Here is a 27712-nt window from a genome sequence, read left to right on the forward strand (position 1 = left end):
AAATCTGTATGCTGGCTTATTTGAGTGACTGCTCTCTGATTGCGGTTTCCTCAGTCCTAGTTCTTCCTATTCTTCTTTTTTTTTTTCTTTTCTTTTTTCTTCCCTTTCCTTCCTTTCTTTTTGGTTTAGAGAAGCCCTTTCAGTATTTCTTTTAGCCTGGGTTTTGTGTTGCTATATTCTTTTAGTTTTTGTTTGTTGGAAAAAATTTTATTCCCCTTCTATTTTAAATGATATTCTTGCTGGATAGAGTATTCTAAGTTGCATATTTTTTCCTTTTAGCACTTTAAATATCTCTTGCCATTCCCTCCTGGCCTGTAGTGTTTCTGTAGAGAAATCAGCTGATATTCTTATGGGGGTTCCTTTGTAGGTAACATTCTGCTTTTCTCTTGCTGCCTTTAGGATCCTCTCTTTTTCACTAACTTTTGCCACTTTTATTATGATGTGTCTTGGTGTGGGTCTATTTGGGTTCAATTTGTTTGGGGCCCTCTGTGCTTCCTGTATCTTGAACCCAGTATCCTTTAGATTTGGGAAGTTTCCAGCAATAATTTCTTCAAATATATTTTCCATCCCCTTATCTTTTTCTACTTCTTCTGGAATTCCTATTATGCATAGATTGGCCTGCTTTATATTATCCCATAGGTCTCTTATATTGCTTTCCTGTTTTTTGATTTGGTTTTCTGTCTGCTGACCTGATTGGGTGATTTCCATGATTCTATCTTCCATATCACTGATTTGTTCTTCTGCATTATTCATTCTGGTTTTTACTGCCCTTAGTTCAGTTTGCATCTCTGCAAATGAATGTTCTAGTTTTTCTTGGCTCCTCCTTATATTTTCTAGTTCCTTCCTGAGGGTATCTGCATTACTGTTCATATCTTCTCTTAATTCCTTCAGTATTTTCACTGTTTCTCTTTTGAACTCCAGGTCTTTCAGACTGCAGAGATCTGTTTCATTGTTGACTGTTTTAGGTGAGTTCTCCTTTTGGTTTGACTGGGGGTGGTTTCTCAGCTTCTTCATCTTGCTTGTTGTTTTCTTTTTCCTGAGGGAGTTGTACTCTCTGTGACCGGGCAGTGTTTGCCTTGTCACTGCCATGGAATGTTTCCTGAGGGCTGGCGTTGTTGAGGCAGTGTGGCTTTTCTGGAGTGTTGATGGGGCTAACAGGGTCTCTTTGAAGCAAAGGAGGACTTCCTGAGGGCAGACAGGACTGGGAGGTCCACACCACGATGGTAGCAGATTTCACTTGGTCAGGCAGAGCTTGCTCTGGTGTTTTTAGGCTGTGGGGTTCTTGCAGGGGGTTGGCGGTGTTGGGCAGCTGTTCCTCAAGAGTGCAGCACCCCCTGAGGGCTGGAGCAGCTATCTGGGTCACTGAGAACCCAGGAGGCTCTTCCCTAGGGCAGTCCAACTCAGAAGGACAGCCTGAGAATTATGCAGATCTTTTCACAGTCTGGCCAAGCTTGTTGTAGCTTTTCCGGGCTGCAGGGGATCCTGCCTGGAGCTGGCAGTCCCATACAGCTGATCCATGAGAGCTCGGCACCCTCTGAGGGCTTTGGTAGCTAGCTGGGCCACTGCGAAGCCAGGAGGCTCCTCCCCAGGGCAGCCCGACTCAGAAAGACCGTCCGAGAATTATCCCTGAATCTTGATCTTTGTCTCCACAACTCTGTTTGAGTTCCTCCTTCCTATACTATGGCTTTGGAAACTCCCTACAGGCAGTAAACTGAAGCAATCATAAAATTCTCTTCATTAGTTTCCCTTCACTCAGGGATCACTGTTCTATGCCATCAATTGCCCAATATCTAAAAAAAAAAAAAAATTCATATATTTTAATTGTTTAAGGAAGGAGGGCAGAGCCAAACCTATTACTCCATCATGACCAGAAACGGAAGTCTGTACATCAGACAATTTTGAAAAAAAGAGAAGAACAGGATAGACCACTGGCTTTATTTACCACATATCTCACTTTCTTATGAAAGTACAGTAATTTAAAGAATGTAATAATAGCAAAAAATCTAGGTATGTAGTAGTAGAAAACAAATTAGGACAATACCCAGTGTTTAATTTACAATTTATTGATATATATATATTTGGGCATTCCATATATTTATTTAATCCTCACAGCTGTATCAGACTACTACAGTTTCTCTTATAATGGTGATAAGTAAACTTAGGCACAGAGAAACTGAGTTATTCACTCTGAATTACACAGGTCCTAAAGATGGAGCCCGGACTGAAATAAAGGGATACTGGCTCCAGAGACCATGTTCTTAACCATTAAGCTACACCATCTTTTCCTACAGGAAATGAAGCTCCACAAAAGAGCTCAGACATATACTTAAGCATTACACAGCATTATATAATAAAGGAGTGGCTTTTAAATTACTGGGTCATAAACTTCCATCTTTCCTCCAATAAAAATTTAAGCCCCTGTCTTCCTCAAAAAATTGAAAATAAAAGTATCATATGATCCAACTATCTCACTTCTAGGTATTTATTAAGAAGAATTGAAATCAAGATCTTGAAGAGATATTTACATTCTCATGTTCACTGCAGCATTATTTACAATAGCCAAGATATGGAAATAAAACAAACATCTATCAATGGATGAATGCATAAAGAAAATGTGATATATACACACAATGAAATATTATTCAATCTTTTAAAAAAGTAAATTCTGCAATATCTCACAATATGGATGAACCTTGAGGACATAATGCTAAGTAAAATAAGTTCATTATAGAAGAGAAATACTGTATGATTCCATGTGTATGAGGCACCTAGAACATTCAAACAGAGATAGATTGTAGCATGATGGCAACCAGGGTCTGAGGGGTGAGGGAGATTGGAAGTTGCTATTCAGTATCAAGTTTCATTATGAAAGGTGGTTAAGTCATAGAGATCTGCAGTACAGCGCTGTGTCCATAGTACTGCACTCTATTGTACACTTAAAAAATTAAGAGGGTAAATCTCATGTTAAATGCTCCTACTATAATTAAAATAAAAAAATAAGCCCTATCAATAGTATGATTGCTCCCCGCATCTCAGACTTTCTCAACATTCCTCTGAAAGCCTGAGCCTAAAAGAAGTCCTTGATCATTATTCCTCAGAAGTTGGGTGAATACTGTCTTTATGCTATTTTTGAACCTTCTATCTTCTATATCATTGTCACATGACCAAAATCTGTTTATCTTGTGTGTCCCTATTTTAGAAGGTACTACTTAAACTTTCTAGCTAAAGCCTGCACCCTCGAAAGCAAGAGCCATGTCTTTGTGCCTACCATGCCAGATATACTATAGCTGCTGCAAGTCCCCACTGTGGCTCAGCACTAGTGAGCCTGACTAGTATCAATGAGGATGTGGGTTCAATCCCTGGCCTCACTCAGTGGGTTAAGGATTTGGCATTTCCATGAGCTGGTGTAGGTCACAGACAGGGCTCAGATCCCACATTACTATGGCTGTGGTGTAGGCCAGCAGTTCTAGCTCCAATTCGACCCCTAACCAGGGAACTTCCATATGCTGCAAGTGCCACCTTTAAAAGAAAAAAAAATACTGTAGCTATTCACAAATGTGTGCCAAATTATTGTATTAGTGCCTTAAAAATTCTTCCAGGAGTGAGAAATACTATTATATACACTGTAAAGCTTCTAGTAGTTCATGATAGTCTTATGTTTATCTCCCTGATGCTTACTCAGAATATAGCAGTTTTCATATCCATATTTTACAGCAACATCCCTATACTCTAAAATGATATCAGGGAATTGGCGAAGGTGTTTAGGTATTATTTTGACCTTATTCTAAGAGTCAAGTAATACTACACATTCTAATTTCATATGACTTTTGAGAATTAAATGAGAAAATATTTCTTTCCAAAATTCTATAAAGACTACTTTGTGAGGTAAATCAATTCATTAACATTTTTCAGTTGAGTAAGTCTAGGGTTACAGAATAGGAATGACCTCTCCAAGATCACATAGAAAATAGTAGATAATTAGCAATGTTGAACATCTTTCCATGTGCCTGTTAGCTATCTGTATATCTTCTCTGGAAAAATGGCTATTCAGGTTGTCTGCCCATTTTTTTTTATTATGTTGCTGGTTTTGTTGATATTGAGATGTATGATAAGTTTGTATTTTTTTATATTTAACCCCTTGTTTGTCACACCATTTGCAAACATTTTCTCCCTTTCCATAGATTGTCTTTTTTGTTTTATGGTCCTGTGGCCCAGGGTATGGTCCAGGTGTGGTGACTATCATCAAAAAGTCTACAAATAACAACTGTTAGAGAGGATATAGAGAAAAGGGAACATATGTACCCTATTTGTGGAAATGTAAATTGGTGCAACCACTGTGGAAAATAGCATGATGCAACCTCAAATACTAAAAATAGAATTACCATATGACCCAGCAATTCCACTCCCGGGTACATGTCTGAAAAAAGCCAAAAACACTAATTCAAAAAGATGCATGCACATCAGTGTTCATAGCAGCATTATTTCAGTTGCCAAGGCATGGGAGCAACCCAAGTGCCCACCCACAGATGAGTGGAATAAGAAGATGTGGTGTATATAAACAACAGGATATTACTCAGCCATTAAAAATTCTGCCATTTGCAGCAACGTGGATGGACGTAGAGAATACTGTGTTAATGAAATAAGTCAGACATAGGGACAGATATTATATCATATCACTTATATGTGGAATCTAAAAATAATGCAAATGAAGGCATCTGCAAAATAGAAACAGACTCATAAATATAGAAAACAAATTTGTGGTTACCAAAGTGGAGAAGAAAGAGGGAGAAAAAACTAGGGGTAGGAGATTAATGAATAAAAACTACTGTCTATAAAATAGATAAGCAGCAAGGATATAACACAGGGAATTATAACCATTATCTTTTAGTAACCTATAATGGAGTATAATCTGCAAAAATACTACATCACTAAGCTATACACCTGAAATTAATATACTTTAAATTAACTACACTTCAATAAAAAATTAATAAAAGGAAAAAATTAAAACTAAAAAAAAGAATATAAATACACAGTAATGTTTAAGTATTTTAGACATTCCCCTAAAGGAAAACTGATGCTACCTTAAATACAAGAAGCCAAAAAATGTTATTAAGTACATCAATACGAAATTGAGTAAAACTATGAACTGGTAAAAAAATTAATTAAACAATGGACAGAGTATCTGAATAGATGCTTTTCTAAATACATATAGAGGGCTAACAGGCACATGAAAAGAGTTTCAATCTCCCTAATCACCAGCAAAATACATATAAAAATAAACCATATTGAGATATCACCTCATGCCTGTCAGATTGATTATTATCAAAAAGACAACAAATAACAAGTGTTGGTAAGGATGTGGAGAAAAGGAAACTTTTGGTCACTGTTGGTGGCAATGTGAATTGGTGCAGCGACTATGGAAAGTAATATAAAGGTTTCTCAAAAAATTAAAAGTAGAACTTCCATACAGTCTAGTAAATCCATTTCTGGGTAACTCTCTGAAGAAAAAAATGTTAATTTGAGGGAGATTAAGAGGTACAGACTTCCAATTATAAAATAAATCACAGAAATGAAATATACAGCATGGAAAATATAGTCTATAATATGTAAAAAATCTTAAATTGGAATTATCATGGGGATCATTTCGTGATGTATATACCTATCAAATCACTATATTGTACAGCTGGAACTAACATAATGTTATAGATCAATTATATTTCAATTAAAAATAGACAATAGGGGAGTTCCCGTCGTGGCGCAGTGGTTAACGAATCCGACTAGGAACCATGAGGTTGCGGGTTCAATTCCTGGCCTCGCTCAGTGGGTTAACGATCCGGCGTTGCCGTGAGCTGTGGTGTAGGTTGCAGACACAGCTCGGATCCTGCGTTGCTGTGCCTCTGGCGTAGGCCGGTGGCTACAGCTCCGATTGGACCCCTAGCCTGGGAACCTCCATATGCCGCGGGAGCGGCCCAAGAAATAGCAACAACAACAACAACAACAACAACAAAAGACAAAAAAAAAAAAAATAGACAATAGGAATACCAGAGCTAGGTCATGGTTCTAATGCTATCCTCTGGGGAACCTGGTAGTCCATAGTGACAGGGTATTTTTGCGTGGCTCGGCACTCCAGCTCAAAGTTAAGGCAGCACCTGAAAACGGAGATTAAATTAAGAAATGATCATTAAGAGAAGCTGAGATAAAAAGTCAGGCAGAATACCAACCAGGTTGTTGGTGAGAAAGAGCTCAGGGGAGAGAGGCAACAGGGCAAAAGCTGGAAAAATCATACAAGAGGGAAATTCCAATCACAGCTTGTGAGGCTAAGCTTGGAAGACATCCTAGGCCCTGGGAACTTGGCTTTTTGTTACTGACAGTGAGGAGGTAGTTGTCAAGGACCAGCTAGAGCTCAGATATGCTGCTCTGCACTGCTCTGTGTCATGGCTACCCCACACAGGAGCCCTTAGGGAAAATCATGCCTCTTCACAGTCTTGATTCTCACACTCCCAAGAAGAAAAAAAGTGGAAAGTCAGATTTTTTTCTTCTGTATTTGGGTGTCCTAAAGTGAAAAGTTGAAAATAGTAACCTGAGAAGGGATGAAAAGCAACACTCTCAAGATATATTTACATGGTAAGTTTAGTGAACATACCAACACAAGATATACACTTCTTAAACTTGGGTTTCATGCCCTAAATCTCCCCTCATAACTCATCATATACCCTTCCATCTAGAGAACTTGAACTCATAAAGAATGAATTCAAATGCTTTAAGGAGAACCATCAAATTTATTCTAAATTGGAAACTGGAGTAGGATTTTGTTGCATGGCTACCACTCAATTCTAATTTGGGTATTACTGGCCTAAGACCAAATTTAATTCAAAACATTATTTGAAACAGGGTCAGATTAGGTTTCCTGGTGGTAGAGTTGGTCTCTACCTATCTGTTTCAAGTTTTGTGACAAGTTGGCACACATTTTATGTCTAGTGTATCTATCACCTTTTTGCATAATTTACAGTTGCCTAAGTCTGAACAACATAGCACTGACTTTGTGCTAGACAGGTTATATAATAATTAATATTTTATTTTATAAATAAAACATTTGTTAATACTCTAGTGCAATAAACACTTCCAGGCACAGTAGAAAGAAAACAAAATGTCATGTTATATAGCAGAATTGGAAGAGTTAGACACTGTGTTTCTCAATCAAAGTCTTCTCCAGCCAAGCAATAAATGAAGTTTGTAGAATTTGAAGTGATTTTTCCCAGGATGATGATAAATTGAAGGAAGTAGAAGAGTAAAAATTAAATTGAGAACTTACTAAAGTGAGAATTCTGTAAAACATTTTTTGTTTTACGGTTGTTGTAGATATTCTTCTTTAACAATTTCAATAACTCTGGAAGATATTTATACTTATATCTCCTTTAAAGATGAAAAAAATCCCTGAGTCTCATAAAAGTTCAGTAATTTGATCAGGTAACTTGGCTTTCCAAGTTCTACTCAGGGCTTGAATCCAGATCTGCCTAACTCCACAGCTCAGATTTGGTCCATGCATAACAAAGCAATATGGCAGGTACTGCTGGTTACCCACCAAGCATCCAGTCTCTCTTATTCCTTTTTGATTAATTAAAGTACAATTGATTAACAGTGTTGTGTCAATTTATGCTGTACAGCATAGTGACCTAGTCATATATATATATATATATATATGACATATATATATATATACACACATTTTTTTTCTTATACTATCTTCCATCATGTGCTACCCCAAGAAAGTGGACATAGTTCCCTGTGCTATACAGTAGAACTCCTTTGCTTATCCATTCTAAATGTAATAGTTTGCATCTGCAAACCCCCAAATCCTTGTCCATCCATCTCCTTCACCCTTCCCCCTTGGCAACCGCAAGTCTGTTCTATATGTCTGTGAGTCTGTTTTGTTTTGTGGATAGTTTCATTTGTGCCATATTTTAGATTCTGTATGTAAATGATATATAGTATTTGTCTTTCTCTTTCTGACTTACTTTACATAATATAAGAATCTTAGTTCTATCCATGTTGCTGCAAATGCCATTATTTCATTCTTTTTTTTATGGCTGAGTAGTATTAAAGTGTGTGTGTGTGTGTGTGTGTGTGTGTGTGTGTGTGTGTGCATGCATGTGTGTGTGTGTACCACATCTTATTTTTTTTTTAGCTTTTTTTTTTTTTTTTAGGGCCACACCTGTGGCATATGGAATTTCCCAGGCCAGCAGTCGAATAGGAGCTGTAGCTGCCAGCCTAAACCACAGCCAGAGCAATGCCAGATCTGAGCCACATCTGTGACCTACACCACAGCTCACAGCAACACCAGATCCTTAACCCACTGAGGAAGGCCAGGGATTGAACCCACATCCTCATGGATACTAGTCAGATTCGTTACAGCTGAGCCATGATGGGAACTCCATATACGTCTTCTTAATCCATTCATCTGTTGATGGACGTTTGGGTTGTTTCCGTGTCTTTGCTATTATGAATAGTGCTGCAGTGAACATAGGAGTGCATGTATCTTTTTGAATGAATGTTTTGTTTGGATATGTACCCTGGAGTGGGGTTTCTGGATCATATGGTAGCTCTATATTTTGTTTTCTGAGAAACCTCCATACTGTTTTCCATAGTTGCTGTACCAATTCACATTCCCACCAAAGGGGAAGGAGGGTTCCCTTTTCCCCACACCCTCTACAGCATTTGTTATTTGTTGAATTGTTAATGATGTACATTCTGACCAGTGTGAGGTGGTACATTGTTGTTTTGGTTGACATTTCTCTAATAATTAGTGATGTTGAGCATTTTTTCATGTGCCTGTTGGCCATCTGTATATGTTCTTTGGAGAAATGTCTATTTAGGCCTGCTAACCATTTTTCAATTGGGTTGTTTATTTTTGTTGTTGTTGAATTGTATGAGTTGTTTGTATATTTTGGAGATTAGGCCCTTGTCTTTTGCATCATTTGCAAAGATATTCTCCCATTCAGTGGGTTGTCTTTTTGTTTTTTTAATAGTTTCCTTTGCTGTGCAAAAACCTTTTGAGTTTGATTAGGTCCCATTGGTTTATTTGTGTCTTTATTGTCATTATTCTAGGAAGTAGATCAACAAGATGTTGCTGTGATTTATGTCAAAGAGCATTCTGCCTATGTTTTCTTCTTGGAGTTTTATAGTATCTAGCCTTATATTTAGGTCTGTAATCTATTTTGAGGTTTTTTTGTGTGTGTATGGTATTAGATAGTGTTCTGTTTTCATTCTTTTACATGTAGCTTTCCAGTTTTCTCAGCACCATTTATTGAAGAGACTATTTTTCTTCCACTGTATGTTCTTCCCTCCTTTGTCATAGATTAGTTGACCATAGATGCTTGGGTTTCTATCCTGTCCCATTGATCTGTACTTCTGTTTTTGTTACAGCATCATACTGTTTTGATAAATTTAGCTTTGTATTATGGTCTGAAGCCAGGCAGCCTGATTCCTCTAGTTACATTTTCTTTTTCAATATTGTTTTGGCTATTTGGGGTCTTTTGTGTTACTATACAGATTTTAAAATCTTTTGTTTTAGTTCTGTGAAGAATGTCATTGATAATTTGATAAGGATTGCATTGAATCTGTAGATTGCCTTAGGTAGTATAGTCATTTTAACAATATTGATTCTTCCAATCTGAGATGATGGTGTATCTTTCCATCTGTTTGTGTCACCTTTGATTTCTTTCATCAGCATCTTATGGTTTTCAAAGTGTAGGTCTTTAATTTCTTTAGGTAGGTTTATTCCTAGGTATTTTATTCTTTTTGATGAATGGCAAATGGGATAGTTTTACTAATTTCTCTTTCTGAGTTTTCATTGTTAGTATATAGAAATGCAATAGATTTCTATGTATTAATTTTGTGTCCTGCAACTTTACCAGATTCATTGATGAGCTCTAAAATTTTTCTGGTGGTGTCTTTATGATTTTCTAAGTACAGTATCATGTCATTTGCAAACAGTGATAGTTTTACTTGGTCTTTTCCAGTTTAGAGTCCTTTTATTTCTTTTTCTTCCTTGATTGCCATGGCTAGCATTTCCAAAACTATGTTCAATAACGGTGAAAGTGGACATCCTTGTCTTGTTCCTGATTTGCAAAAAGAAAACATTGTTTGCAGAAGTGCTTTCAGTTTTTCACCATTGAAAATGATGTTAGCTGTGGGTTTGTCATATATGGCTTTTATTATGAGGTAGGTTCACTCTACACCCACTTTCAGAGTTTTTATCAGTAATTGGTGTTGAATTTTGTCAAAAGCTTTTTCTGCATCTATGGAAATGAACATATGGTTTTCATTTTTCAGTTTGTTGATGTAGTGTATCACACTGATTGATTTGTGGTTATTGAAGAATTCTTGCATCCCTGTGATAAATCCTACTGATAATGGCACATGAACTTTTTCATATATAGTTGGATTCGGTTTGCTAATATTTTGTTGAAGATTTTTGCATCTATGGTCATCAGTGATATTGGCCTGTAATTCCCTTTTTTCATGGCATCTTTATCTGGTTTTGGTGTCAGGGTGGCCTCTTAGAATGAGCTTGGGAGTGTTTCTTCCTCTGCAGTTTTTAGGAAGAGTTTCAGAAGATTATGTGTTAACTCTTCCCTGAATGTTTGATAGAATTGCTTGTGAAGCCATCAGGTCCTGGACTTTTGATTTCTGGAGTTTTTTAATCATATTTTCAATTTCAATACTTGTGATTGGTTGATTCATATTTTCATTTTCTTCCTGGTTCAGTCTTGGTAGGTTGTACCTTTGTAAGAATCTATCCATTTCTTCTAGGTTGTCCATTTTGTTGACATATAGTTGCTTATGGTAGTCTCCTAAGACCATTTGTATTTCTGTGGTGTCAGTTGTAACTTTTGTGCTTCTAATTTTATTAATTTGAATCCTCGTCCTTTTTTCTTGATTAGTCTGGCTCCAGGTTTATCAATTTTGTTGATTTTTTTCAAAGAACTAATTTTTTATTTCTTTGATCTTCTCTATTGTTTTCTTTGTCTCTATTTCTGCTCTAATTTTTATGATTTCTTTCTACTAATTTTGGGCTTTGTCTGTTATTCCTTCTCTAGATGTTTTTAGTGTTAGGTTTGGTTGTTTATTTGAGCTTTTCTTGCTTCCTGAGATAAGATTGTATTGCTATAAATTTCCCTCTCAGAATTGTTTTTGCTGTGTCCCATAAGTTTTGGATTGTTGGATATGCTTTATCATTTGTCTCTGAATATCTTTTATTTCCTCTTTGATTTCTTCAATGATCCATTGGTTTTTTTTTAGTAGTATATTGTTTAGCTTTTGGGAGTTGTGAAGCTGTTTTGTTTTTGTTTTTGTTTTTGTTTTTCTTGTAGTTGATTTCTAGTCTCATAGCATTGTATTAGGAGAATATGCTTGAAATAATTTCAATTTTTTTTAATTTAACAAAGTTTGATCTGTGGCCTAAAATGTGATCTATAGAGGAGAATGTTCTGTGTTCTCTTGAAAAGAATGTGTATTCTGCTTCTTTGAGATGGAATTTTCTGTAAATATCAGTTAAGTCTATGTGGCCTAGGGTGTCATTTAAGACCTGTGTTTCCTTATTAATTTCCTGTATGGATGATCTGCCCATTGATGTAAGGGAGGTGTTAAAGTCCCCCAATATTACTGTATTGTTGTTGATTTCTCTTTTAAGGCTGTTCGCAATTGCTTTACATATTATGGTGGTCCTAAGTTGAGTGCATATATATTTACAATTTTTATATCTTCTTCTTGGACTAATCTTTTGATCATTATGTAGTGTCCTTCTTTGTCTCTTGTGACCTTTTTTATTTTAAAGTCATTTTGTCTGGGAGTTCCCCCTCGTAGCTCAGTGGAAATGAAACTGACTAGCATCTATGAGGACATAGGTTCAATCCCTGGCCTCACTCAGTGGGTTAGGGATCTGGCATTGCCATGAGCTGTGGTGTAGGTCGCAGATGCAGCTCAGATATGACTTGCTGTAGCATAGGCCAGCAGTTACAGCTCTGATTTGCCCCCTAGCCTAGGAATCTCCATATGCTGTGGGTGCAGCCCTAAAAAGACAAAAAATGACAACAAAAAAAAAACCAAAATAAAGTCATTTTGTCTGATTTGACTACTGCTACTCCCACTTTGTTTTGATTTCCATTTGCGTGTAACACCTTCTTCCATCCCCTGGCTTTCCATCTGTTTGTGTCCTTAGGTCTGAAGTAGGTCTCCTGTAAACAGTATTATATTGGTCTTATTTTTATATCCATTCAGCCAGTCTATGTTTTTTGGTTGGAGCATTTAATCCATTTGCATTCAATGTAAATATGGATAAGTAAGTACTTATTGCCATTTTATTAATTGTTTTAGATTTTTTATTTTAGGTCTTTTTTCTTCCCTTCCTCTTTTGTCATCTTCCTTTGTGATCTGCTATCTGTAGCATTGCATTTGTATTACTTTTTTTTTATGTGTCTTATTCTATCTTAATAAAACCCAAATGTTAAGGTATCCACTCTCCTCACATCACCATGTAGTTCAGAAGCAAACTCTGTCCCTCATCCAAGGGGTGATTGATTGAATGATCACACCATTCTCCTTTGCAATGATTAGCGAAGGGGAAAATGTAACTCAGTTCTTACCAATAACATAATATTGGGAGAAGTCTGCTGGTGGAAGTGGGATGGGAAATGCTTTGGGGGAAAAGTTTCCTCTTTCTTTAGAGTGAACCAAACAACAAACAATTCATCTTTGGAATATGGTTTTGTCTGGAAACGATGTCTGTAGTTCCTTCCAACAACTTCATACCAAACTGAGGAAAAAGCCTCTGCCAAAGAGGGCAGAGAAGAGGAACAAAAGAACCTTGTAACTAATCAAGTAACTCAGTAACCCTGGAGTCTTCTCTACCTCTGGACTTATCCTTATGAGATAACACAGGTTTTCATTTATTCCAGTTTAAATTCTGGTTTCTGTTAATTGGAGCCTAAAGCATCCTAATGACACAACTGGCTTCCAAGACTACATCCAGCAAGACTTGACTGATTTATTCCTTGTGGATTTCAAGTATAACAGAAGGTCCAAAACTGAAGTAAAGTCATCCAAGTAGGGCAGATGAAGGGGTCAAAATGGCTCAGACTTGTCACCAGGATTTCTAAGTCAGAAGGTGTTGGAAATCAGAGGCCAGGTGGTACAAAGACAGGAACATTTGCAGGAATGAAACCTGGGACTCATAGCTATGTGACCTGGCTGGTTTAATTAGCTGAAGTTGGACCCTGTAACAGACATAAAGAACAGGTGGCCCAGTTCTATCAAGCTGAGGTCATTTACAAGGAAGCAGAAAGGAATTACCTGGCAAGAGCCAAGTTAATTAAAGTCATCTCCTAAGAATTTCTTCTGGGCAGTTAATTTTTTTGTCTAAAGGAAAATTTTGAAAATTAATTATTCCCACAATGACCCTTAATTAGGGATTTAAATTTAATGTACTAAAAATGTTATGTTTCATATTTAAAACATAACAGTTTTAGTATACCTAATATCTCAATGAACAGTCTAAGTATACATGTGATTTAAGTTCTTAACATAATATTCAAATTTATTAGAGGAGGTGGGGTAAGAGAGAGTTAGAGAAGAAAGAAAAATGCTAAGAAATTCTACATCTCAGTCATAGTTCTTGCCATTAGTCATTGTAATTTTTAAAAATTCAGTTTATCTTTTCCAATTGTTTGTATCACAAAGATTGGAATATCATAAACTATTGCATTCTATTCAAAATCAGAAGTTTATCTTTGAGTTCATGGTCAAAGCAAAGAAAGTAAAATAGGACCTATAAATATTGAAAAGTAGGAGAAAGTACGTAATTTCTGGTCATATTATTACTTTGAGAAAAATCATTATATTAACTGAAAAACAATAATAAAAAAGATTTCAGTAAGTTGAAACAATATAGCCAATTTAAGAATCTGGATTACAATTAGAATCTGTAGGGAAGTAATCTACCAAATGGATCAGAATACTTTTAGGTCAGGTGAAAACTTACTTAAAATATGTGGATTCTCCTTAGTTGAAATTTTCAATATGTGGCAAGATACCTCGTAAGGTATGGCCGAATATGTATTATTAACCATATTAATACTTTTTCTTAGCACATATGTACATAAATACTCTTTTAGTAACAAATTACATTAAAGTGAGATTTCTTTTATATTTCTTACCACATAATGATAGACCAGCATATATCCTTGAGCGGGATAAACTATGAAACAAACAAACAAACAAAAACCTAGAAATAACTTATTAGTTCAGTTTGTCCTATAGTAAACTGTTCTCTGCATGAACAAGATAGAGTGGAAACACTGTCATCATTGTATTTTCTCAGGATAATGCCTCTGATTCAAGGGGATTTACAACATCTTCAGGAAAATTCTATTTATAACATTCTATAGTTTTAGGGGCTGTTTTTTGGTTGGTTTTTTTGTTTTTAGCCTTGCCCACAGCATGTGAAAGTTCCCAGGGCTGGGATGGAACCCGTGCCACAGCAGTGACAACACTGAATCCTTAACCACTAGCCACCAGGGAACTCCAATATCTGTAGTTTTGCAACCATCACAGGGTTTAGACTTTTAGTTTACAGAAGCATCACTCAAAGACGTTATACAGTAAGTGTCCTTTGCAGATAATATACTGTCACCAGGAACACTCAATTCAACATCTTAAGATGTTGTCTTTGCCAAAATTTGCTCTTTAACAAAACATACAGTCTCTAGGTCATAATACTAAGAGAAATCAAGGGGAGTAACTTGAATTAGATTAACTTTGGATTTTGAATTCTGGTTCATCTGAGGAAATAAGGTGGTCATCTTCCTAAATCATTAGGGATTAACTTGTAATGTTGAACAATCACTTACACTTCACCCCAGCAATTCTAATTATAGGTATACTCCTTGAGGAAATTTTAGCATATAGTCAATAAGACATGTCCAAGAATCTTGATAGCATCATTTTTCTTACCAGCAAAAATGTAAAATATCCAGCCCTCAAAGTCCACTGAGAGGAGAAGAAATAAATAAGTTGTGGTTTACTTACACAACAGTAAAATGAATTAACTATAGTTGCATGTAAAAACTTTGCTGAATCTTAGGAACATAATACTGATTTTTAAAAAGCACATTTCTGGAGAATTCATATGGTATACCCTATTTTATAAAGCTCAAAATCAAATCTAAACAGTAGTTTCTTTAGGCACACATATGTAAAATTTCAGAAAAGTCATTACCTCTGGTGGGGGAAACAAGGACTAAATGAGGGGAGGCATAAAAAAGCAGGTAAATGTTATCAGCAATGATCCAGAATCTAATTTGGATTGTGGGTTGCGATTAGTCATTATCTCATGCTTTATTTTGTATATATTCTAGAATATATCAAATATTATATTTAAAAGAAAAATAAACATGATTTTTAAATATGATCAAAATTGACTAAATACTCTGATCTGATAAATATTATTCTCCTCTACTATTTTTTTTTCTTTTTATGGCCACACCTGCAGCACATGGAAGTTCCCAGACCAAGAGTTGAATCACAACTGCAGCTGCCAGCTTACCACAGCAACACCGGATCTGAGCTGCATCTGCAACCTATGCGTGCAGCAACACCGGATCTTTAACCCACTGAGCAAGAAAGGTCAGGGATCAAATCCACATCCTCATGGATACTCTGTCAGGTTCTTAACCCACTGAGCCACAACAGGAACTCTGTCCTCTTCTATTTTAATTGTAAAAGGGGCCTTCTCTTTCACATATTCATTTATTTACCCTTCATTTACTGAAGAAATACAACAAATCAAGCACTATGCCAGTTACTAGGAATTCAGAGGTCAATAAAATAGTATCCTGTAGAACTTACAATCTGGTGGAAGAATTTTGACAACATGATGTAATTGTGAATGGGTATGATAAGTAAAATGTATAAAAAATTTCTAGCACATAGTAAGTACTTAAAGTTATTAACTATAATTCTTATTATCACTATTATTATTGTTATTTGAGCTGGGGGGAAAAAAAAAGCTTGAGGACAGACACTGACCACTTGGTATTATTCAAGAGGTATATTTTCTTTCTTACTCACCCCATGTGTACACATGAATGGATGTTTCTGTTTCATGTGGCGCCTCTGAGTAAGCAGAATTTGAAAGGTAAGAGAACAAAGCAAACCAAATACTATTTAATCTAAGCTCTACACCACACTGCCTGTTCTTTTAATATTTACTCTTTTTATAAATGTTTGCCCTCCACTTTAGTTTAATAATTCTAAGAATGCAGTTTCCTCACAGAGTTGTTCTTATCTGTAGAAAATCAAAACTAAGAATAGTTTATGGACCAACTAGGAGGACTGAAAAACAATACATAATATAAGACACTTTTTATTCTGCCTAATGAATCAAATGGCTTTGAAAGCCAGTAGCCAACATCTTAAAGCATTTGGGTAAAGTGAAACACTTTGTCAGATGAAGTGACTTATTCACACATCAACTAATGAACCTTCAGTCTGGGATTAAAATGGGAAGTAAACACAATCTATTAACTAAAGAGTATTAAAGTGAAAATGAAATTAAATTTATCAGATAAAGCTGCATTTTTGTAGAGCAGAATAATCACTATCATCATACAAGCAACTTTGAAAGTTACTTATGGAAACTTATTATTTCCATAATTATTTTATGCAAAATTATTTTATGCAGCTCTCACTGGACAACAACACAAACCATTTTAAACCAATAGCTTGGATGCTAGATGTGCCAAAAAGCCACACAAGTTTCAAGTCAAATCCTCAGCCTAGTAAGTCTCACCAGTGGAAATTCCAAAAATATCTTTACCAAATAGGTAATTAAAAAAAGAAACAAACACAGCCTTTGGCATAGTCCTCCCCCGTAAAGAGATCTGTGAGCATACTCCACACAGGGCCATCTGTTGTTTCATGATGGGGAGATAACAGACAGTTAAAACAAGTAACTAATTCCATTATAGAGAGCAAATCTTTATTCAAAGTTCCCTCATGACATAAAGTTCTAATGGAATTATGTGTACTCTATGCTCTGTTTTACTGGAGTCAGAGGTAAGGAAGGACACTTATTGAGCCATTCTTATCTCCTGGCTTTACTTTCTACAAAGTCCTAAAACAAAAGTGAAATAACCCCTCTAGTGGTAAAATAGGTCAATAGCAAAGCCCAAAGGCCGAGATGGCCTGATTTTGGTATGGAAAGAGAAGAAAACATGCAGAATTATGAGGCGAACAGGTAGGAGATTCATGCTCATAATTGTAGTTGCCTAATAAAATATAGGTGTAGTTGAATTTGAAACACTGAATTTTTCTTAGGATAAGTATGGCCCATAAATATTTGGGATAGACTTATACTAAAATATTAGTTGTTATTTATCCAATATTCAAATTTAACCTGGCATCCTGTATTTTATCTACTAAATCTGTCAACCCTCCTAGTAATGGATTCCAATAATTACACACTAACATGACTCAAAATAGAAATCCTGTGATCAATACACAGTGAATGACAATACATTCACCAACAAATGGTACAAAACGGAGTATGCAATGAATATGGCCGTCTGGATATAGTCAGAATTCACAGAATGTTAGAATTAATTCATTTACAAAATATGCTGAAAACCTGAAGTTTATACCAAGTAACTTTCATTCTGCATATTGAAATTTCATCATTTCTATTGGAAACACATTCAAATGACTTTTCTTCTTTCTGTATAAATTTTCTATTTTACAAAATTAACAGAGAAATACATGTGCATTATTTTAAAAGCTAGAAAATACAGACAAGCTAGAAAATAAAAACATAGTGAATACCCATATTCCAACCAACTTAGAGAAGTATTGATAATATCAGATAACTCTTCACCATATACTATAATCAAATGCCATTAATTAATTGCATTTTAATTAATGTATTCATTCTTTGTTTAAACATTTTTTAAATTGAAGTATAGTTAATTTACAATGCATTTGCTTCAGGTGTACAGGAAAGTGATTCAGATACACATCTATTTATCTGTATCTATATATACATATATATAGAGAGAGAGGTTCTTTTCGATTATAGGTTATTACAAGATATTGATTATAGTTCCGTGTACCATACAATAATTCCTTGTTGTTTATCTAATATATATATATACATATATATATATGTATGTATGTATATAGTAGTAAGTTAATCCTAAATTCATTCTTTTTTGCTCTATACCAGGCCCTTTTTTAAAGCATTGGGAATAGAGCAGTGAACAAAAGACTCCCACATGGGGCTTACCTTCCAGTGGAAGAAGACAGAAAGCAAATAAACAGATAAAAATATAATACATCAGAGAGTAACTGCACAAGAAAAAATAAAGCTAAATGAAGGAGGTATAGAGTGTTAGGAGATAGGATGAGAAATGGTATTTGCCTTGGGTAATAAGGGAAGACCTTCCTGATAAGATAACATCTGAGCAGAGAACTGAAAAATATGAAGGAACAATAATGTGGGTGAAAATATAGGTATGGAGCTCTTGAGACTGTAAAATCTGGGCTCAGTCGGAGGCAGCAGGTGGTTGGTGTGGTCAAAGTCAAGTGATTGAAGGGAAAAGTGGTAAGAGATGAGGTCAGAGAATTAGCATTGCAAGCAGCCCTACACAAGGGGAAATAAGCTACTGAGAGGTTTTAAAGTCTCTGCGGAATCCCAGCACATCTGAGTTCAACAGCATCACTCCGGCTTCTGTGTGGACAGTCTGCACCTAGCAGACGAATCATTCCAAGCTGTCAGGAAGCACTGCTCCCATCTATGCAAGAGATGATAGGGCCCAGGGTCAGGTAGAAGCTGGTGGCAGTGAGGGTCATGAGAAGTGGTTGCATGTGAATATTTTGAAGGTAGAGTTAATAAAAAAGAGGAATGGAGATAATTCTTGCCTGCAAAGGCCTTTCTCTAAGAATAACTGATACTTATTCTCTATTTGTGTGCCAAAATATACCTACACTCAGCTCAACTCTTTACATACCTAACATCACCAGTCTACTCAACAACCCCATGAGGAAACTGAGACTAAGAGAAGCTAAGATATTCGCTCAGGGTCATAGAGTAAGTAAATCAGTAGTCAGATTTGGCTGATACCAAACAATGAACCAACCATACACCTCAAATATATATACAAAGAAATATAAGCTGTAGATTCTAACCTCATGGAGCGTGGGAAAGATTTTAGCTTACTGTATGAAAATGACTTAAATTATCATTGTTTGCCATGTGTGATTGAGAGCCAAATAAATGGTCTGCATTTAAGTAAGTGCTTTGTGAGCCCAGAAGAGTAGGAAAAGGGTGTGACTTAAAGTGCCTGGAAAAGTCGTGGGGGACAATGTACAAGCTGGGCCTAGGAGGAAAGGGAACATTTGGACCAGGTGGAGAAGAGAAGGAAGATATCAAGCAACAATAAAAATAGATCTTATTTAGAAATGAACATGACATTTCTAAGGATAGAGTTGACCTGACTGACCTTGGCTGAAACTGGGGGAAATCAAAGCAATACCCACACTCTTGAAAAACCTGTGCCATCGTAACCAGTTTCATTTGATGAGCTCTTTTAAGCAGAAGTAAAATATATACCAATATCGACAAAAAGAATGTACAGGCTGTAAATTCTCACAGAACCAAAAGAAACAAAAGACCCTTTGCTTATTCATATCCAGGTACAAATTACTTAACAGCCACCGCTCACCATGGGAAATTATAGTTTTGGTTATTGACAGGTCATGGATGATGCTGCGGTGGTGGTGATGTGTGTCAAAATTTACACACTAGAGCTCAGAGGTATAACAAAAGTAAAGTGTTTTCATTTCTCTACCAAAGCACTAAGCTTCCTGCCAAGCACCATCCTGGCATATGGCTGGGGGTGGGATGGGGGCAGAGCATTAAAATGCCAATTAGAGGTGAATCATTCTTTTCTGGTCCAAAATGGTGTTTTTTGATTTAAAAATCCCTTTTGGGAAAATATTCAGCTAATTCAAAGTTCAAAGTATCCATCAGGGCTGTCATTGCTCTCTCAAAAGGACTACCTTCCTCCTTCAGAAGACAGTTTCTGGAAACAGAGTAAAGCTCGTGTATGCCAAGGGAGCTGGAATGGTGGGTACTCCATTCCATCTCTGATTGAGGTCCAGATGGAGAGGAGGTGTAGGGTACATACCACAGCAACTTCATCTTGCCAGGCCTGTAGCTTCTGTCCTTACTACATCTGCTTCTAGAATGTTCAGCTTATGTAACTCATGGTCAGCACCTTTAGCCTATCAGGTGGTTCTTGCCCTTCACTTCCAAACCTCCTATCTCAGTTCCTAGAGGTGCTTCAGTTTCCCTGGGTCTCTTCTTTCTCCATCTGATCTTAGCCTCTCCACTGGCCATGCCACGGCCTCTGTTATGTATGTAGCTAACATGGTCCCTCCATAGTGATGCCATTGGTTCTCCACAAGAGCACCTGAGAAATTCTGTATCCCCCTCCATGCCGTCAAGCTAAGACAGTTTTTAAGAGAGAGAAGCAAACTCTAGCACTCTCTCTGCCTAAACATGCACTGTTATCATTATCATTTCCAACATGTGGCCTCTCCATGTTGGCCTGGGGGCTCCCTGTGAAATGGTCTCCTTCATGAGAACCTAATAGGAAACAATGGTTCAAGCTCTCTCTCCTTTTACATCCCTTCCCCAATCTATCTGAGATTTCTCCCATTCTTCAATAACCTTCTGAGTCCCTTCTTTAAACAATTTTAGTGTGGGATAATTCACATGCCATAAAACTTACACATTTTAAGTGTACAAATCAATGCATTTTAGTAAATGTGTACAGTTGTGCCACCATCACCATAATGCAGCTTTAGAACACTGGTATCATCCTCAAATATTCCTTTATACCCATATGTAGTCTGTCTACTTTCCCACCTGGTTTCCAGTAGCCACTGCTCTGATTTCTGTGCTGGGACGAAGGACTTCCGTATCTAGTATGTTGCGTCAGCTTTCCCACTGAGGACAACTAACAATCAACATTATGTGCATAATGTAGGACAAACAGATGAATGGTAATTTATATGAAAATTACCAGATCAAAATCTGGGAAAATGTGGGAACCCAATAAATAAGAACAGTTTGCCACATTGCTTTTCGCCCTGAGGGCATTTGCCCACATGAAACGATAGCTGAGAAAAAGACAGGGGTTTTTGTGGCTTCTCAGAATGAGGGCAACTAAACCAAAAGCCAGTGCCTACTTCAGGAGGAATCCTGAAACACCACTACCCACTCTTCTTAAGTTGGGTCCCTCAGGGAAAGAGCAAACTAGAAGTAAACTAAAACTTTCTAGATTTACAGTCCAGGTATTATAAGGAAGCTTAACTATTGAACTTGGAAAATCAGACATAAAAAATCATCAACATGTAAGGAAAAAAAAATTAAACAGGAGAAACAAGATAATTGAAACATTCATAAACACTACATCTATTAGAATTACCATGCAAACTATGAAATTATGCTAAGTAGATTGAAAGAAACTTTTTACATCTTGAAAATATCTGAAAGGAATTAGAAACTATACAAAAGTAATGAGACAGTTTGGGTTTGGTTTTTTGGTTTGGTTTCTTTTTTTTTTTTTTTTTTTTTTTTCTTTTTAGGTTTGTACCCGAGGCTAGGGATTGAACCTGCATCCTCATGGGTAATAGATTCGTTTCCACAGAGCCACAACAGGAACTCCCTTTTTTTTTTTTTTCTTTTTTTTTTGAGACAAATTTTACAAAGAGTCAACTAGCTCTTCTAGTTAAAAACAGAGTAACTGAAATTTAAATCTCTACTGTGCATTTTATCCAGTTGTATTGGCAACCTTTTACAAATCCTTATTTTTTCTTTCTCTCTGTTACTCTATCCCTTAATCATCCCAACTTTACTAAACTATGAAATCTGGAAACAAAAGGATCAAAGGTATTGGTATTTCATCAATAAATTTGTCTGAATATAGCTTTGTATGGTTTTTTAATGCCCTTCTTAGAAATTTACATCAAACTGTTGAAAGTAAATAAAATATTACTTATTAAAAAAATTCTGCATTCATGAGGTCACAAAAACCCAGCTGGAACTGGTCACAAAAACCCAGCTAGAGCTAGCTTAAACATATAAGAAAATCATCCTAACAACACTGTGTTCTTACTGAATCCAAGTACAGAATTGTTGCATGACTTCAGAATAAAACAGGAAAAATGGACTCCAATATTATTCCTTCTCACAATCTCCCTTCCTCCCTCCCACATATGTATGTATCTCTCAGCTTCTTGGCTTTACTTCCAGTCACAGAGAGAGAATGACCTCATATTCCCAAAGCCCAGATCTATCACCCCTATCCTCTGTGGGTCAGGGGCAAAATTTTTACTATTCCCAGAAGGATGAGAGATGGAAAAACAAAACACTAGTTCTCCACTATTGAGACAACACTGGTAAAATTCATATAAGGCTCATCTGTAGGTTGTATAGGTCCAATGAATTGTAAAAACAAAACTTGATAAAATTTTTTTCTATCTGTGTATGTGTTATAGTTCACAACAGTTTTAAAGTATCCAAAGAAAAAATTAATATTAATTCCTTAATATATAAAGAACTTCTATAAATAAATTTTTAAACTATAAAAATAAGCAAGGAATTATAATAGAGACATCACAAGAGAAACAAATTGTCAATAAATGAAAATATGCTCACTTTTAATAGAAATCCAATATGCAATTTTAAAAGAAGGCTTTTTTCATCATCCAGCTAGTGAAATTCATGGAGACCCACTATAACCAGAGTTGATAAAGATAAGAGGAAACTGACACTCAAATATATTAGTAGAATATAAACTGTATAGCCATATTAGCGGACAATTTGGCAGTATTGATTAAAAGTAATTAATTACTAAATTTTCAAAGTATATACCCTTTGACCCAGCAATTCAATATCATGCATTCATTCCACAGTTTCCTATTCTTCACGCACAAACAAAAATGTTTAACTAAAGATTTTTACAACTGTGTTATTTGTGATTAAAAAAATAGAAACTTTCTATTTATCCCACCCATTAGAGAATAGTTAAGTTCTATGATACCATGCTATCATGCTACTCTGCAGCAATTTGAAAAAATGAAGACATTTATATACAACAACATGAAAAGATTAAGCATAGTGTTAAGGTATAAAACATAAATTGCCAAATGATACCTTTCAATTTTTATTGAAAACTAAGACTATATTAAGATAGGACAAGCAAAAAGAAGCGACCCTTGAAACAAGAGTTATAATCATCTAGAGTTCCCTTTTGGAGCAACAGGTTAAGGGTCCATCATCGTCACTGCAGCTGCTTCAGTAGTCATGGGTTCAATCCCTGGTCCCAGGACTTCCAGAACTTCCAATTGCTGCAGGTGTGGGCCCCCCCAAAAAAGTTATAATCATCTGATAGTGAGATAAATGACAAGGTCCTGGGACAGGTATAAGAATTAGAAATGTTTCAGTGGGCCAAAGGCAGTAAAAAGCCAAAAGTCTGGGAGCAACAGGAACAAGATAGTGCAGAGGCAGACAGTGGTTTACTATCATCTAGAATATGTTGATCTAATTCTGTGAAAAAAAATGCCATTGGTAATTTGATAGGGGTTGCATTGAATCTGTAGATATTTTAAAATTTGTTCAGAAACACAAAAGACCCTGAATAGCCAAAGCGATCCTGAGAAAGAAAAATGAAGTTGGAGGAATCAGGCTCCCTGACTTTGGACTACACTACAAAGGTACAGCCATCAAAACAGTATGTTACCAGCACAAAAACAGAAATATAGATCAATGGAACAGGATAGAAAGCCCAGAAATAAACCCAAGCACCTATGATCAATTAATTTATGACAAAGTAGGCAAGAATAAGCAAAGGAGAAAAGACAGTCTCTTCAATAAGTGGCACTAGAAAAACTAGGCAGCTACATGCAAAAGATTGAAACTAGAACATTCTCTAATAGCATACACAAAAATAAACTCAAAATGGATTAAAGATCTAAATGTAAGACTGGTTACTATATAATTCTTTAAGGAAAACACAGGCTGAACACTCTCTGACATAAACTGCAGCTGTATCTTCTCAGATCCACAACCTAGAGTAATGACAATAAAAATAAAAATAAACAAATAGGACCTAATTAAACTTAAAAGTTGTTCACAGCAAAGGAAAACATAAACAAACAAAAAAAGACAATCCACAAAATGGGAGAAAATATTTGCAAATGAAGTAACAGACAAGGGATTAATCTCCAAAATATGCAAAACACCTCCTGCAGCTCAATATCTCAAAAAACCAAACATCAATCAAAAAATAGGCAGAAGATCTCAATAGACATTTCTCCAAAGAAGACATACATATGACCAAAAAAAATGCATTAAAAGATGCTCACTAATTATTAAAGAAATGCAAATCAAAACTACTATGAGGTTCCACCTACTATAAGGTACCACCTTACACCAGCCAAAATGGCTATCATCAAAAATTTTACAAATAATAAATGCTGGAGGGGCTGTGGAGAAAAGGGAACCCTCTTATACTGTTGGTGGGAATGTTCATTGGTGCAACCACTATGGAAAACAGCATGGAGGTTCATCAAAAAACTAAAAATAGAACTACCGTATGATCCAGCAATCTCACGCCTGGACTTCTATCTGGAGAAAACCATAATTCAAAAAGATACACACACTCCAATGTTCACTGAGGCAATATTTACAACAGCTAAGACATGGAAGCAACCTAAATGTCCATCAACAAAGGAATGGATAAAGAAGATGTGGTACATATATATACAATGGAATATTACTCTGCCATAAAAATAATGAAATAATGTTATTTGCACCAACATGGATTGAGTTAGAAACTATCATACGAAATGAATTTAGTCAGATAAAGAAAAACATCATATGATATCACCTATACGTGGAATCAAAAAAAAAGATATAATTGAACTTATTTGCAGAGCAGAAACCTACAGACTTTGAAAAACTTACAGTTACCAAAGGGGACAGTTTGGGGGGTGGGAGGGATGGCCTGAGGTTTTGAAACTGGCATATGCATACTGAGGTATATGGAACTATTGGCCATTGGGGACCTGCTGTATAGCAAAGAAAACTCTACCCAGAATTCTAAGGATAATCCATGTGGGAAAAGAATCTGAGAGAGAATCAATGTATGTACCTGTATGACTCAGTCACTTTGTTGAACAGCAGAAATTATTACAGTCTTATAAATTAACTGTACTTCAATAAAACTTTAAAAAAAATTTTTTAAAAAGGAAATTCCCATCATGGCTCAATGGTAATGAACCCAACTAGTACCCATGAGGATGCAGGTTCAATCCCTGGCCTCACTCAGTGGGTTAAGGATTCAGCATTGCCATGAGCTGTAGTGTAGGTCACAGACACAGCTTGGATCCTGCATTGCTATGGCTGTGGTGTAGGCCAGTGGCTGTAGCTCTGTTTCAACCCCTAGCCTGGGAATCTCCATATGCCTATGGGTGCGACCCCAAAAAAAGTTGAAGGCCTAAGAGCCCAGATAACACAGTTAAGTCCCTGGAATTCAGAAAACCCTGTGTTTCTAAAACTACATTAGAGACAGGAACCGGGAAATGAAAGGACAAGTCTTGTACAAAAATCTGCAAAAGTTATTCTAACTAGGGGAATTGTGAATACATCTGCACTCTGACTTTTGTGAAGACAGGAAAAGGAGAGTGATAGTTCATGAGATGCTCGTAGGCAGGAAAAGAACATTTATTCTGAGTATATTTATGACAAAGTAATGCAGCTCAACTACATGGAATAATAACATGCTGTGTTGTGCTATCTCAAGCAAGACTAAACTGAATTTTTGGCTTACTCCTTGCTGACCACAATTGTGCAAAAAAACAGTAAGTTCTACTGAGCAAATGCCTCACATTCTAGACTTTGAGAAATGCACACTCTCAAAACATACTGATTTCAAATGATATGTCCTCACCAACCAGATGAAACAGTAATTGAAATGCCAACAAAAACTTATGCATCAAGTTTTACTTGAAATAAAGAAAGGAATGGAGTTCTTATATCCCCAAAATATTTCCATTAAATCACCATTGCTTTCTCTTAGGCTAGCTGAATTGTCAGTTCAAACTTTTCTGACTCATCAATGCCAATAATTTATCAACCCATAAGACTGAATCTTAGATATAGAAATGTAAAATATATCAGGATAAGAAATATAAAAAGGCCTTAAGAAAATATTAATTGTATCTTGTCTCCATTGCATTTCTTTACTTTCCTGGCACTGTGCATTATAATTTTTTAAACTTTATGACAATTCAGTAGTCAAAATATGGTAACATTATTTTAAATATTATTACCTCAATTATTAGTAAATTAGAATTATATTTTTATTTATTTTTTTATTACTCAGATGAATTTATCATGCCTGTAGTTGTATAATGATCATAACAATCGAATTTCACAGGATTATATTTTTGAACACTCCTATAGGAAAGAAGATGTTCAAAGACATTTTTCTTTTCTTATCAAAATACATTACATACTTGCCTTAGTTTTTGCTGCAATTTGTCCTTTTCCTAATTGATGGTTCACATTTTGATTGAATGTAACATTTTATGTACAGAGTATTTGATTTTTTTTTAATTTACACAATCTTTTGTTTTGGTTTTTCCTATTATCCCAACAAGGTCCTCCTACCTCACATCAAATTAAATATACATTATTAAGCTATTTGGATTTTTTCTTTTCTTTTTTCTTTTTCTTTTTTTTTTTCTTTTTTTTTTTCTCTAGGGCCACATCTGAGGCACATGGAGGTTCCCAGGCTAGGGGTCAAATTGGAGCTGTAACTGCAGGCTTATGCCACAGCAACACTGGATCTGAGCCACATCTGCGATCTAGAAATTGAACAAGTATTGATTGAGCACCTAAAATGAAGTGGCCTATTCAAAAATATAGGATCCTTCAAATGAAAACTGAAACATGCATTCATTAAAATTATGTCTTCACAAACTAAAACATCTGGATGGCTGGTGTTAATTTACAATTTTGTTCTGAATGTTTAGCATTGTGTGAAAGTAGCCACATTTCATATTTAGGTTCACTTTATGAAAGAGAAAGCCATGCAGTAGTCTGTAATTCAGTTTGTATAAGCTCTTTGAATCAACTTCTACTTAACTAGCTCACTGGACTAATCAAACTTTGCTTTCCTGTCTTAGAATTTATGCCAGCTGTGGTAGCAGGCAACTCTGACATATGTCTGCTCTTCTGTCTCACTCAAGCTGAATGCCAAACAAGAATAAATTGTGTTTCTTCCCAAAACTGGTTATTGCCCTTTGTATTTATTATATAATTAATCTATAATTTGATTGAATAGTATGTAAACTGAAGAAATAATGTGAAAAAATTGTTTCTCTGAATAACTCATTGACTGCTTTGGAAAAACAATAAAATTGAGTATAAAATTGCTGTTGATTTGGTTGTGGGAAAAACAGCTTTAAAAAGATAGGGAACAATGGAGTTTCCATGGTGGCTCAGTGGTTAACAAATCTGACTAGGAACCATGAGGTTGCGGGTTCGATCCATGGCCTTGCTTAGTGGGTTAAGGATCCCATTGCTGTG

General features: G+C 35.9%; 1 long non-coding RNA gene across 2 annotated transcripts in view; it reads left to right on the plus strand.

Moving 5' to 3' along the window:
- Nucleotides 1–27712, plus strand: part of LOC110255424 (uncharacterized) — a 169897-nt gene that overhangs the window by 67320 nt on the left and 74865 nt on the right. The window lies entirely within an intron of this gene.

The sequence above is a fragment of the Sus scrofa genome, chromosome 9 (genome assembly GCF_054392235.1).
Source record: "Sus scrofa isolate SSC_HxYL_T2T_F1_AM1 chromosome 9, Sscrofa_HxYL_maternal_Yorkshire_Landrace_v2.0, whole genome shotgun sequence".
NCBI classification, from domain to species: domain Eukaryota; kingdom Metazoa; phylum Chordata; class Mammalia; order Artiodactyla; family Suidae; genus Sus; species Sus scrofa.